At 35.7% G+C, this 15,363-nt stretch overlaps 1 pseudogene; it reads left to right on the forward strand.

Moving 5' to 3' along the window:
* LOC149181208 (alkaline ceramidase pseudogene) overlaps window positions 1-3,084 on the forward strand; it is a 100,272-nt pseudogene extending 97,188 nt beyond the window's left edge.
* Window positions 3,085-15,363: the final 12,279 nt, after the last annotated feature.

Genomic DNA, 15,363 nt, shown 5'->3' on the forward strand with positions numbered 1-15,363 from the left:
TGTATTCGAAGGTCTCTTGGACTTCCTTAGACTATTCAGCTTCCACACCAACCCTTAGAGGATTAGGTGTCCAACATTTTTCCTCCCCTGCCTCTGAAATTTCTTCCTCTTCCTCTCAAAGAATCTTGAGCAAGATTCTTGTCTCTATGTGCAAGGCACATAACCTCTTTAGAAGACTGAGGAGCTATCTTCTTCCCAAAATATTTCTCTCTTTTAACGTTTTTTTTCACAAGGGAGTCAAAGGTAATATCTTTGAGGTTTCCATTTGCTTGCAATGACTCAAGATAATTTGAGTAAGTGGGATAAAGTGCCTTGAGAAAAGCTATTAGAGGAATGTCTAGTTCAACATTAGTGACTTCGATATCATGCATAATAGATTTTACTTCTGATGCAAGAGAAAGAGGATCATCATTTTGTAATTCAAGGGTGAACAACTTCAAGTGTAGAGTGTGAGTCATAGAGTTCCTTCAGTTTTTATAAGGCTTCAAAAGCATTTGAAAATGGTGAAATATGGTGACTCACCTCTTAATTTACTGATGTTGCAATAAATGCATAAGCCTTGCAGTTCTTATTTTACCAAATGGTGAATTCCTTGTCTGAGGTAGGCTGTTCTGGCTCTTTGTCTCCATCTCCAACACACACTCCTTTCCACAGCTCATTATAAATGAGAGTGTGTTTGATTTTCCGCGACCATTCTGGATAGTTCTCCTTCCCAGTGAGAACCACTCCCACAATAGATATCAATGAGTGAATTTTAAAAATGTACTGTGTAAAAAAAGATCGCTCTTCTGCTAGTAAAAAAATGACACATGAGGTTAACACATGAGGTTGATGAAAATGAGGTGGTAGTATGTAATTTGACTACTGGTTAACTTTGTAACCAATCAGCTGTGCTTAAATCCAGTTTTGTACGTGGATTTTCCCCCTGAGGGTCCCGCTTATCTGACCAATCACTGTCGGTCCCTCGTTGACTTCTCCTTTTATCAAGCACTTCAATCCGCGTCATTGATCTCACTTCTCTAGATCCAACGGATATCGTGTCGTCCACTCACCAACTAACCCAGACGATCTCCACCATTGATGGGACTTGTCCAATCGAACGGTTGTCACGCAATCTCATAACAAAACCAAAAGGAATTAAAACCCCAGTTCATAACCTTATCGCATCTAAAATTTAAATTAACTCACATGCATCTTCTGACGCGATCAGCGTCAGATCTGACCCATTTAATTGAACGGTTATCGCGTCACCAGCGCGCCAACTAGCTTGGCCAATCTCCACTGTTAATCAATCGTGCTTGATCCAACTACTATCGCGTAATCATGCGTGAAATCTTGCACGATGCATAACAAATCGAGAGCGCACGAGAAAAGTGGTTTTCTCGTGCTACATGTCGCCCACTAAGGTTAATTGTGTGAAATTTAGGAATACCATTTCCAGCCTTTAGGGCACGCGAGATACCGCTTACCACTTGCCGAATACTACCCACGTGCTTAATTCATATTTTAATAAAGACGCTTAAGAAAAGGTTTAGTGCTTAAACTCAGTATTAACGCTTAACACTAATTGACTGTGATTTATAAATAAAATGTATGAACAGAGAAAAATACCCGATTAGGGTCCAAAACACCGATACATAGTCATAAGAGAATTTCATTCATCGCACCCGTGTTTAACACTATGAAACCAAGAGAGTGATACCTCAACTGCGCTTGTGGAGTAGTTGCCTCACATAACCAACCAAACGTCTGCAGCAGTTGCCAGAGAGGGGCAACAGTTGCGAGAGAGGAGTTACAAAGTAGAGAGGGAAGCCAAAAATGGCGCTGGCTCTAATACCATGTCAGACCAAGAGGTAACTCCTCAAATGTAATCGTATTATTCATTCAGGTTGTTCATTATTATATACAAGAGGGAGTGACTGTTCAGTTCATCTCCCGATGACTCTCCATTTTCTCTATTATTTATTTACACTAATTACAATTGTTCACCCAATCCCTATGATTAGGTGTCAACAACCCAGATGGTATTCGGTTGACCCACATGGTATTCGGTTCATTGATTGTAGTTTGGAGAAATGGTATGCCCAAATGCTCGTATATTCCCCCACGGAGACCATTGTTGTGGAGCATATGGAAGGTTTTCGAATAATTGTGATAGTGAATCTCAAGAATTTGGAGCACGCACAAATAAGATGACCATTGTGTATTGTTCCTAACATCATATTGAAGGCATATTGTTTGTTTTAAGAGAAACTTTTGCAGTGCACATGATGTCAAGGAATAATTGGATTCCGGTTCTTTTATTTTTGGTGTGTGATAAACTACATTTGAAAGAATTGAAAACCAAAGGGTTGATAGATTTTTGGGGCCTATGACATCCACCATAGACTAGTGTGAGAAGAACTATGCTATTTCAACATATATTGTTGAATTCTCAACACAATATTCAACATTCCATGCATTATTCTAGTTTTTATTGGTCTTATCAACTCATTAAGGAAAATGTTTTCTACATTTATCCAACATGGAACTCGCCATTGGCAGCATGCTTTTCCACACCGCCTTTTAACGTAGCGATGAAACTCCAATGGTTTGGGAAATGCTCTTGTACATATATGTTATTTACTCTCCAGATTGGCATTATACCTACATAATACCAACATTTCTATTCCTTTATGGTGTTGCATTTTCCACTCTTCATTAGTTGTTTCAGTTTAATCTAGGATTTAAGATATATTTTATAATTTTGGCTTTGCTATGCCTTTTGCAAATGTACAAGAACTATATACATACAACAAAACCAATAGCAAAGCACTGGGCCCATTTTTTAATCTTGACATTGAGTTGTTTTTTTCTTTCAGGGGGGTTATGTTGGAGATTGGACCATACCTTTTGTAATACATTCTCTACCTAGTACATCAATCCTTAGGGCCATGCTTTATGGCATATTTCTATGGGTTTCAGTGCTTGCTTCGCGAATAAATTTTTGCAGTTTTCTAGGCCTAACAAAGCGAACGGTGTCTAGAAATTCACCATGCCTTGGGTCTATAATATATGAATATTTTTAAGGTTAAAAGCAGGTGATGAAACATGTATATTGTGATTTGAATCTTTTATTCATTCTTAACGTCAGAAATATCCAAGTCAACATTTCTTTTCAATTCATGTAAAGAAATATATGAAATATTGAATTGATTTACATATAAGGAAAAAACAAAAATTTGAGCCTCAATTTATAGCATTATATAATCAAATTGTGTTATGGAGAGGGTTTTGCAGAAATTGCTTACGCTATTTTTAGACCCCATTTTTTAATTTTGAACTTGTTTCACTCTTGCAAAGGGCATGCATTTTCTAATTTTCCCTTAAATTCCAAAGGAATATGATTGTTTCAAGGCATGGCATGAGACATCTATTTCACTATTTGTTGGGTGTGACCTTTTCACATGATATGTTACTAGGACATCTAAAGATTTTTCAGCTCATAAGACCGGTCTGATAGAACGTGGTGAAAAGTTTGGAGAAATTCTTTTGAGGCTCGTAAAACCTATTGTGAATGGCAACATCAAATGGGAAGAACTCTAGTGTTGTATTCACTAAAGGTCATTTAGATAATACAAACATAGAAATGTCAAAAGCTTTGGTTGTTGTTGGTGTTCCTATTAAACTTATATTGGACTCAATAATGGCTTATACCATGGAAAAAATTGATATGGTACTTTTTGGTGTAGATGGAGTTTTTGAGAACTTGGAGGAAGTATTTACAACATCTAATTGGATAGTGAGAATATACAAAGATAAGCCACCAAATTTCTGCCTTGGCAAACCAACAAGTGAACTATCACAAGGTCCATTTGCTAGGTCATACACTATCAATATTACAATTGGCCCACCAACATTACATGGTATCTCTATCCTCGGATCTTCACTCATAATCGTTATGGGTCAGCTACAAAAAAACCCTTTTCGTCGAAGCTCATTTGCTAGGCCATACACTATTAGTATCATAGTTGGCCCACAAGCATCATAGGGAAACTCTATTTTTGGACCTTTGTTCATCATGGTTATGGATCAACCACACAAAACCCTTCTCTTCATTGCCTCATATTCAAAAAAATCTTCTCAAGGGGGAACTTGACGCAATGGGGACAATTGCTTCCTAAGGGGGAAGGATTGATCTGAATGAAAACCAATATCCACCCATGGTGTTTACCCATGGTGTTCACTCATGGTATTTACCCATGGTATTGAACAATCTAACTCAGTAAGGCATCAAGAATACTATAAATAGCATGCCTCACCTTGCAAAAGGATAGCTTGGCCCTCCATAATGTAATGATAAAAGGTACTTTTTCTTAATTAATAAAATTATATGTTGTATTAAGTGTGAGTAGTTTTCAAATTTTTTATGTTTTTGGGATTCGTTGGCAGATGTATATGTTCCTCCCTAGTATCCCAACATTCATGATTCTTGGATCTTATCCCTTAAGATCAGGATCAATAAAAAATGATATAACAATTATGGTTTTCATTTATAAATGCACATTTACAACAATAAATTCATGTTCATGTTTTCACTATATATTTTGACACGTTGATGATAAATGCGTGGGTTGTTTTTTTGTGACTTATTTTTTTAGCACACTACATATTATAAGAGCATTGATGTGATTTTTACATAAAAGCACATCACTAAATAATTATTGATGAAATACAAATGCAACCTACCACAATAAAATTGTTTTGAGGGTTTTTCTTTATGGAGGTAACAACAAAGGTCACTCTTCATTGTATATCATGATCAAGTGCACTAGTGCATTTGATATATACATAGGCATGAGTGCATCACAAAATAATATAATGTATCGATAACTTTTAAATTCCTTCAAAATTATATTTGAAGTTACATTTCTCTATGCTTCCCAAAACTTCTTTTAAGAATTCATTCACGTATTGATGATGATTTTGGATCAAATGTAGGAAAAAATCCTTATTATATCGAATGACCAATTCTTTATATTCCAACTCACTCCACATTTTTGAAATTTCTTCAAGTTTTACCTGCCACTTGCAATAATTCTATATTATATATATGATTAATTTATCTAATTGAATTTATATTATTTATGCATGTGCATTTGAATAATTGTTCATTGAATTTTGTAGGATCATGATTATGGATTGATTCTGAATGCACAAGATATTCTATTCATCTAAAAATGTCACAAGATTTTATAAGGAGAAAGATACCTCAGATGAATGTTTGGAGAAAATAGACAATTATGTTTCCCTATTAATTGTAACATGTCACCTTCTAGCAACTAGCCTAGGTCAATGGAACTACACTATGAATTGGATTTATTTTATAACACTCCAGTAGTATGTGATTGTTCAAAAGGTAAAGGGTTAAAGGAGAACCCTTGACATGTCACATTGTCCCATTATATTAATTATTTACTACCCAAATTGAAGGTTTAATACCCCCAAGGGTGGAAAGAATCCAATGAGTGATATATAAAATACACATAGGAACACTTTCATATGCTCATTGTTGAAAAGTTGGAAGCTAGATCAACTTTCATCCTAAATTGACCAACCCATCTCCTTATGTTGAATCATTAATATTTCTAGTGAGAGAAAGTATGATATTAATACTATTTAAAACATCTATACTAAGAGATACAAAAATTTGTATGGGCTAAGAGACAAAATGTCCAAGTAAACACCAAAATTGGTTCAATTATTTAGAATATATTAGTGAATTCCCTCATCCTATCCATTTACAAAGTAAATACCAAACTTGTTACAACCGCACTTTGTATGGCACTTAGTCGTCTTGGATGCAAGTACTCGATGTTGGAACCAACTTCTTTTGTGGTAATAGTTATATGATTTCCAAGTCTAAATTAGATCTTACAAATCTTAGGATATTTATCCTTTCACATGTACATGTTCCTCCCAAACAATCAATAACACTTATTCCATTTTGTGGTTCTCTTTATAGTTAGTTTGATACTTGAATATTGTTAAATGAAAACCTAGCATTTCCATGTATAGTATGTGCATGAACAATTATGCTTCTGAAAACTTTAATAGGAAAAACATGTTATATATCATTGGTTGTCTGCAAACTCATGGGACCATTGCAAGGTTCATAAATATATTTCATTCCTCATTATCTAGTGAAAATAATTCCTTTGAGGAACACTCCAATGACAAAGAATTCTTTATAAAAAGGAAAACATCAAGATGTATTGTTGTACTAGCAACACATATTTTGTCTCTTGGTAATAAATACTAACTTTTGTAGGCCACTAATCACTCATCAAAAATGTTTTACACTAGGCCTAATTCTAAACATCTTCTTGGTATGTAAGAATAATATCATTAAGTAATTGTATTTTTGGATTTTTAATGGAACTAATGTAAATGTAGTTGCTTAATTAAATATATTTTTTATAAACTAGTTGGTTGCATGTTTGTTATTGGAAAAAAAAAATGATTCTAATAAATGTTTGGTATAATGTTCGAACATATTAATTGCATTATGTTATTGATATTATTGATGTAATGTTTAAAAATTTTACAATCAGGACTCTGACGATGAGAGACGACCTACCCCCTATCGTTTCACCCCACTATGATGTCAAATCAAGAGAATATCATTAAATTAGCACATTTAAGGAAGGACATATACCAAGTAATGTTGAATTAACCACTACTCAGTTCCCACTAGGTTCTAAGTCACCAATTCAAAGCTCTACACTAACATGAGTTCTTCACATGTTGGGGACGAAGGGAATGATATATAAGTTGGTATGGATGACTTATTATAAGATACTCATGCGATGGAGGGAATGTCGTTACATGCATTCCAACAAAATTAAGTAGGGTATGACCATGATATAATCATACCCTCTTCAAAAGCCTAAAATTTGATTTCATCACCCTATCTTTCGAAATGGGTCAAAATATACCTAGCTAGGGACAATAATGTTACTGTGTGACTCAAACAAAATGTATGAAATGTTGGGCACGTGTTCCTTAACACTTTTAAGCTGACAGACCATTAAGTCTACTAATTTTTTAAGGAATCTTATCACACAATGAAGATTGAAAATGGTTAATTTTATGCATGCTTGGTGACAATGCACATTTTCATTTTTTCTTGCAAATTATATGTTTTTCAAAGATAAGGTACTTCTAAGTGATAATTTCTTGATCAACAGCTGCACAGAGGTAAAGAAAATATTGGAAATGTTGCTTGTTGAGTACATATCGTACATGCATGTCTTAATCTTTGATACAAACATGCATGTTTGAAGATTATATTCTATATGGAGATACATATCAATATAGTTCCAAATTGGACAAGAACTGTGACCTAAAAATGAGAATTCTAGCCCCAAAAACTTGTATTTGTGTCAAAATACCAAAATCAACCCGCAAATAAAAAGGTGTTGGCATTATGATACAGGTGTTGACCTTGATGGAAACTCACACAAATGACAGTTCATAGTGCAACAGGTTAACTTACATATCGGACTCCAGAGATTGAAGAAAGAGAGTTGTTTAAGACGTATACACTGGTTCACTTTGTCCAAGAAGCGTATACACGCGAGTTAACAAAACAAAAGGAGTGTATACATATACACGCACTACCACAAGAGGAAAATCACGTACATGTTGGAAAACCAAGGTTTTGGTCTAACGTATTTTGGTCGAAGGTTTTGGTCCGAGGTATTGACCCTAGGTATTTGGTCCAAGGTATTGGCCCTAAGTGGTTTTGGTTCGAGATATTGACAAAGGATCTAACTATATAAGGATGAAAAGATCATTAGGCCAGAGTGTGGAAGTAATGAATATCTTGTGAAGAGTGAGATCAAAAGCAAATATGCATGTTATGGGTTTATGGTGCTTTGCTTGATCTGAACTAAGGATGAACCTTAGCGGTTGATGGGGGATGAAATCTAATGATGGATCAGGATCATGAGACCTAAAATGAATTATTATTATATGGTTTGATCATGGATAGTCTAGATTTGAATGCTAACACGTGATTTACACTGTAAATGTTCTGATCTGGGTATGACTGAAGTCTGGAATAGTTGTGATGTTTTAAGTTAGCATTTGTAGATTTGTACGCTGGTTCTCTTTGGTAAAAGCACGTATACATGTTGGTTCGGCACATCAAAGTAGCATATACATTATGAAATATGATGTTTGAAGTTGCAGTTGGTTCTGGTTGTTGATGCAGAGTTCTGGGTTCTGCTTTGTGTTCTGGTGACTGTATTCTGGTGATAGTGTTCTAAATGTTCAGATTAATTGATTGTGATTTGCTTTTGTGATGATGGGTTTTCAGTGATTGATTCAGTTGTGGTTGATTCAGAGATTGATGATTGAGTTTCAGTGATTGGTTGATGTAGATATATTTGATGGTTGTATTGCAATGGTGATTAATTCTGAGCTTCAATGTTACTAATGGGTCCAGTATGAAAACTTGATGAAACGAGGCCTTCAGATTGTGATGTTGTGTTCTAGGAGTATCCAGTCTAAAAATTTATGAAACGTGGTCCCTGGAGGAAGAGAGAAGTTCATAGCCTTCTGTATGCCAGTGCTTACGTACTGGTAAATATATTGGTTAGTACAAGAGCCAGGGGATTGGAGCTCCCTTCCAGTAGTAGTTGGAAAACAAGTGAAGGTTGGAGCCTTCTGTAGGCTGGTGTCTACGTACTAGTAAATGGATCAGCTAGTACAAGAGCCAGGCGGTTGGAGCTCCCTTCCAGTAGCAGCTGGAAAATGAGTGAAGGTTGGAGCCTTATGTAGGCCGCACCTACGTTCTAGTAAAGGGATCGACTAGTACAAGAGCTAGGGGGTTGTAGCTCCCTTCTAGTAGAAGCTAGAGAACGAGAGAAGGTTGTAGCCTTTTGTAGGTGGGTGCTTGCGTACTGGTATGAGTTTGCACTAGTACAAGATTTAAATAGGTTTTTCATATATTAAAAGAAGTCAATAGCAGGTGGTTTTTGTCCCGCATTGGGTTTCCACCTTAAATCTTGGTGTTCATGTGTGTTTCTTATGTTTGATGATTTTTTATGTTATTACTGCACATGGTTACTGCTTATATGGTTAATGAAGTACTGATGCACTGATTAAAGATCAACATATGATGAATTAACTAAATCATAACTTTGCTAGATATACGTTGGTTTCCTTAAATACAGTTGCGTGTACACGCGAGTTACCTTCATTGAAGTAGCGTATATAAATAAGAGTATGAAAAGAAAAATTTAATGATTTGACTAATACTGATTCACCCCCCCCACTGTCGGTATTATTTCCAACAATTGGTATCAGAGCAGGTCCTTTGGCAGAAGCTTGATCGCTTGAAGGAGATCTGTGGAAAAAATGGGAAAGAAACTAAAGAAGAAAGTGCCTAAGAAGAAGAAGACATCTCAAAGGAACAATGACAATAGGAGAGAAAATGGGCCATCAGGTGGAAGCAAGTATTCTGATTCATAATCACCTCAGATTGAAGATGAACAAGCAAAAGAAGTATCAGGTACACATTTTTGGTCTTCTAGTGATACTTTTCTTTGTTCATGCAATGTTGAAGATATTGGAAGTGATAGTGAAACAAATATAGAGGCAGAAGTTAAAAGACTCGCAGATAAAATCAGAGATCAAAAAGATCTATTTAACAAATGGGAGTTTTCCTTCAAAGAAGAAGTTACTGGATTAAAAGCTCAATTGGAGGAAGGAAACAAAGTAAGGAAGCAGTACAAGGAAAAGGAAGATCAATGTCAAAAGCTGTAGGATGAAGTGACATCATTAAGAAATGAAGTAAATGAAAGGAGCACAACAATCAAGAGACTTAAAGATAGATCTAGTTACTATAAAATTCTTGAACCTAAGATCCTTTCTCTAGAACAAGATCTTGAAAACTCAAATAAGAAGAATGAAGAAATACCTCAAGTAGATGAAGAACACGAAAATGAGATTCTTAAATTAAGGCAACAAGTGGAAGAAGGAAGAAAGGTTGAAGAAATCATGAAGAAGAAATATCTTGAAAAGGAAGAACAATATCAGGTTGAGGTAAATATCTTAAAAGGTAAATTAGAAGAAAAGGATAAACTGTTACGATTTCAAGATAGTACTAAGATTTTGGATAATATTCTTAGTATTCAAAGGTCTCCTACCATCAAAACTAGTCTTGGTTTTCATGAATCTGTTGAAGGTGAATCTAGCTCTCAAGATGAGGCAAGGAATTCTAATGCAAAATCTGAAATGCTCAACAAGGAGATGAGAAGTCAACCCCATCAACAACCAAGGAAAGAAAGTCTTCAAAGAAAACCTTTTACTCCTAACTATGGAAGTGATAGTCGGTTATTTCCTCCGATGAATAATGTTGAATGTTTTATATGTCATAATTTTGGACATGTTGTAGCGAGATGCAGAAGTAGAATGGTTCAAGGCAATCACATAGAAATATCATCAGCTTCCATGTACTTTAAGGGATATTGTTTTTCTTGCAATATGTTTGGTCACAAAGCCATTAACTGCTACAGAAGGAATATGAAACATGTAATATGTTATGCGTGTAACAAGTTTCGACATATAGCAAAGGAATGCAAGAGAAAATTTTGGCCAACATACCAAAAGGAGAAATCATCATCACACTCTAAGGTATGAAAGAAGAAGGAAGTACAACCAGAAAGATGTGGCATAGCACAACATGCAGATATAACAGACTCAGGGGGAGCTCAAAGTATGAAACTTTAGTGTTCTAAATCTCATACGCAGTTATCATGAAGACAAGTCGCGTATATATGCTAGTTCAAAGTTGCACAGTCGCATATATGTTGGTTTGAGGAAAAAGCAGTGGGAAAGACTCATAAAAGTGATCTAATATGGTTCAGTCAATTACCAACTATCTGTTCTGTTCTAATTGATGGTGGTTACAGTCTGTTGATGATATGTGGAAGTATTTTTGGCCCTCATAAGTTGTTAATAAGTTGATGAATAACTGGTTGATGGTGATGGCTTGATGATTCTTACTGATATTTGCAATGATCAGATATGACAATGAACAGTTGGCACAAGTTCAGGGGGGGCATATGCTTCTAATAATTCATTGTTGGCATTATGTTAGAAGATCTTGGTACATGAAGATACTTATATTTCTTGATCCACATAGTTGTTTTGATTCAGGTGACTCTTTTGATGATGGAAATATACAGGCTGTTGATCCTGATGCTGCTGACAGATGTTGATGGTGCAGATCATATATGGCATATGATAGTTGTTGATGACTATCATGGTCTTGTTTAGATTGTTGGTCCTTGTTATAAATGTCATGTATATCATTTGATGTAAAGGTCATGAAAAGACCTAATTTGTACCCCACTATGCATGGGAAGGATGATGTAATAATTGCTTTTTTCAGTCATGTATAATCTATTGGTATATCCCCACTTGGGTTGGGTGGATGAGTTAAAAATGATGTATCTCCACTTGGTTGGGAGATTGATGTATGTATGAGTCATTGGCGATAGTATGGTCATACTTACATAGTTGAGTTATAGAGTCATGTTATTATTTTGAAAAATATTTTTGTAGACTTTGCATGTGCTTAGGGGGAGCATGGACGGTTTAGTGCATCTCAACATGTACAAAGGAGGAGCTTAATCAGATAATTCAGCATGTACTCAAAGGGAGCATGGACAACATAATGTATATCAAAGGGGGAGAATATCTTGGTCCGCCCTTTGCCCGTGATGTCAAAGAGGGAGAGTATCTTGGTGTTGTTGTTGCCATCAAGTCTAAAGGGGGAGATTGTTGGCATTATGATACAGGTGTTGTCCTTGATGGTAACTCACACAGATGACAGTTCATTGTGCAACAGGTTAACTTATATATCAGACTCCAGATATTGAAGAAAAAGAGTGGTTTAAGAAGTATACGTTGGTTCACTTTGTCTAAGAAGCGTATACACACAATTAATAGAACAAAAGGAGCTTATACATATACACGCACTCTCACAAGAGGAAAAGTGCATACATGTTGGAAAACCAAGGTTTTGGTCTGAGGTATTTGGTCCGAGGTATTGACCCTAGGTATTTGGTCCAAGGTATTGGCCCTAAGTGGTTTTGGTCTGAGGTATTGACAAAGGATCTAACTATATAAGGGGGAAAAGATCATTAGCCTAGAGTGTGGAAGTAATGAATATCTTATGAAGAGTGAGATCAAAAGAAAATATGCATGTTATGGGTTTATGGTGATTTGCTTGGTCTGAACTAAGGATGAACCTTAGCGATTGATGGGGGATGAAATCTAATGATGGATCAGGATCATGAGACCTAAAATGAATTATTATTATATGGTTTGATCATGGATAGTCTAGATCTGAATGCTAATGCGTGATTTACATTGTAAATGTTCTGATCTAGGTATGACTGATGTCTGGAATAGTTGTGATGTTTTAAGTTAGCATTCGCAGATATGTACACTGGTTCGCTTTGGTAAAAGAACGTATACACGCTGGTTCGGCACATCAAAGTAGCATATACATTATGAAAAATGATGTTTGAAGTTGCAGTTGGTTCTGGTTGTTGATGCAGAGTTTTGGGTTTTGCTTTATGTTCTGGTGACTGTATTCTGGTGACAGTGTTCTAAATGTTTAGATTAATTGATTATGATTTGCTTCAGTGATGATGGGTTTTCAATGATTGATGATTAGGTTTCATTGATTGGTTGATGCATATATATTTGATGGTTGTATTGCAATGGTGATTAATTCTGAGCTTCAATGTTACTGATGGGTCCAATATGAAAATTTGATGAAACGAGGCCTTCAGATTGTGGTGTTGCGTTCTAGGAGTATCCAGTCTGAAAATTTATGAAACGTGGTCCCTAGAGGAAGAGAGAAGGTCATAGCCTTATGTAGGTTGACGCCTACGTACTGGTAAACATATCAGCCAGTACAAGAGCCAGGGTGTTGGAGCTCCCTTCCAGTAGTAGCTGGAAAATGAGTGAAGGTTGGAGCCTTTTGTAGGCTGGAGCCTACGTTTAGTAAATGGATCAGCTAGTACAAGAGCCAAGGGGTTGGAGCTCCCTTCCAGTAGTAGTTGGAAAATGAGTGAAGGTTGGAGCCTTCTATAGGCCAGCACCTATGTGCTAGTAAATGGATCGACTAGTACAAGAGTTAGGGGGTTGTAGAAGCTGGAGAACAAGAGAAGGTTGTAGCCTTCTGCAGGTGGGTGCCTGCGTACTGGTATGAGTCTACACTAGTACAAGATTGTAAACAAGTTTTTCTTATATTAAAAGAAGATAACAGCAGGTGGTTTTTGTCCTGCATTGGGTTTCTAACATAAATCTTGGTGTTCATGTGTGTTTCCTATGTTTGATGATTTTTTCTGTTATTAATGCACATGGTTACTATTTATATGGTTAATGAAGTACTAATGCACTAATTAAAGATCAACATATGATGAATTAACTGAATGATAAGTTTATTGGATATACATTGGTTGCCTTAAATATAGTTGCGTGTACACGCGAGTTACCTTCATTGAAGCAGCGTATATAAATAAGAGTATGAAAAGAAAAAGTTATTGTTTTGACTAATACTGATTAACCCCAACCGACCCCACCACCCCCCCCCCCCCCCCCCCCCCCCCCCCCCCCCCCCCCCCCCCCCCCCTCTTAGTATTATTTCCAACAAAAGATTGTGTTACTAGTAGCACTCCTTTTTTGGAGGTGGTAGACATTATGATATGTTTAAAATAATGGACTTGGAAGCCAAACAAAAACATTAAAATTGACTATTGACTATTGAATAAAAAAGTGATGTTATCAATAGCACTAGTTTTTTTTGGAGTTAAAATTACGACTTAAGGGAAACTGGGACCTTGACAATTGGTGCCATCACACAAAAACTCAACTTCAACATCTAAATCATTAGTTGAAAATTTATTTATTATTTTATTTAAAATTTACATTTAAATATAAATAGATAGAAAAGAAAAAAAAAATTATAAACACATTAGAAGAAATAAACTATAAAAAAAATCGTTTTTAAAGGGAAAACTTTTTTTTTGAATATTTCCTTTTAAAGTATAAAATAAATAAAAATTTCCTCGGATTGGGTTCCACTCAAATAGTTGCACATGAATATTTGTCTTAGTCATTTTCGATCCTCCACACACTCAATGAAGCCTCGATAGGTGTTGTCTAACTACATGACACTGTGTGCATTACATTTAGGTTTTAGTGGGGATAGTACAAGGTTTAACATATGTGATGGTTTCTTCCTCCTAGATTGTCTCATTATTATAGGCCACCTCGATGTCATGCTCATCCACAATTTTTCTTACAGGGTTTAATGCATTTGTGATGGTTGCTTCCTCCTATATTGTCTCATGATTACAGGCCACCTCGATGTCATGATCATCGATAGTGGTTCTTGACACACACTCTAATATTCAACTTTCCCCATCCTCAGAAATACTCTCTATTATTTCCCCTTGCCCCTGAGTTTTCTCCAATGTTTCTCCCTACCCCAAATATTAGAGAACATGAAAAAAACAAATAAATTGTTTTCTATAATATTTTCTCCCACACCCACTTTGGATATATATGAGGGCGACGACAGGGGGAAATATTAGAGAAAACATAAAAACATTTATATTTTTTTTCGAATATCAATTTCTCCGCCCCTTCTTATTTAAGTTTTCTCTAATATTTTTGCCCACCCCTACCCTATTTTATGTTTTCTCTAATATTTTCCCCCATCGCCACCCTCATAACAAGGTGATGAGGGGCAATATTAGAGAACATTTAAATAAGTTTAATTTTCTCTAATATTTTCCTCCATCGAATAAGTTTAGGTTTTCTCCAAAAAAATCCCCCATTTCCCTCACATATGAGAATAGGAGGAGTGGGGGTGGGGGGCTCGTAATATTAGAGAAAACTTAAACTCTCATCTATGAAGGGGGTGGCAGGGGAGGTATTAGAGAAACTTAAATAAGTTGGTGGAATTGGGCAGAATATTAGAGAAAAATTAGTAATTTTCTCTAATATTCATCCCCACCCAAACATTATAGAAGACATAAAAATATGTTTTCTCTATTATTCCCCCCCACATCAAATATTAGAGAAAACATAGAAATGTTTTAATATTTTCTCTAATATTTGGGGTGGGGGGAATATGTTTTATCTAATATTTGGGGTGAGGGGGATAATAGATAAAAATAAGTTTTATCTAATGTTTCCCCTTGATGAGGAAATAATTTTTCATTTCTAATCATCCATTTATCTTCCCTTTTCTTAAGAAAATAACTTGTTTAATCCATTTATCCCATTCAT

The sequence above is a fragment of the Pinus tabuliformis genome, chromosome 3_2, assembly GCF_031772625.1.
Source record: "Pinus tabuliformis cultivar Carrire ecotype Pingquan chromosome 3_2, CPIR1, whole genome shotgun sequence".
Classification (NCBI taxonomy): domain Eukaryota; kingdom Viridiplantae; phylum Streptophyta; class Pinopsida; order Pinales; family Pinaceae; genus Pinus; species Pinus tabuliformis.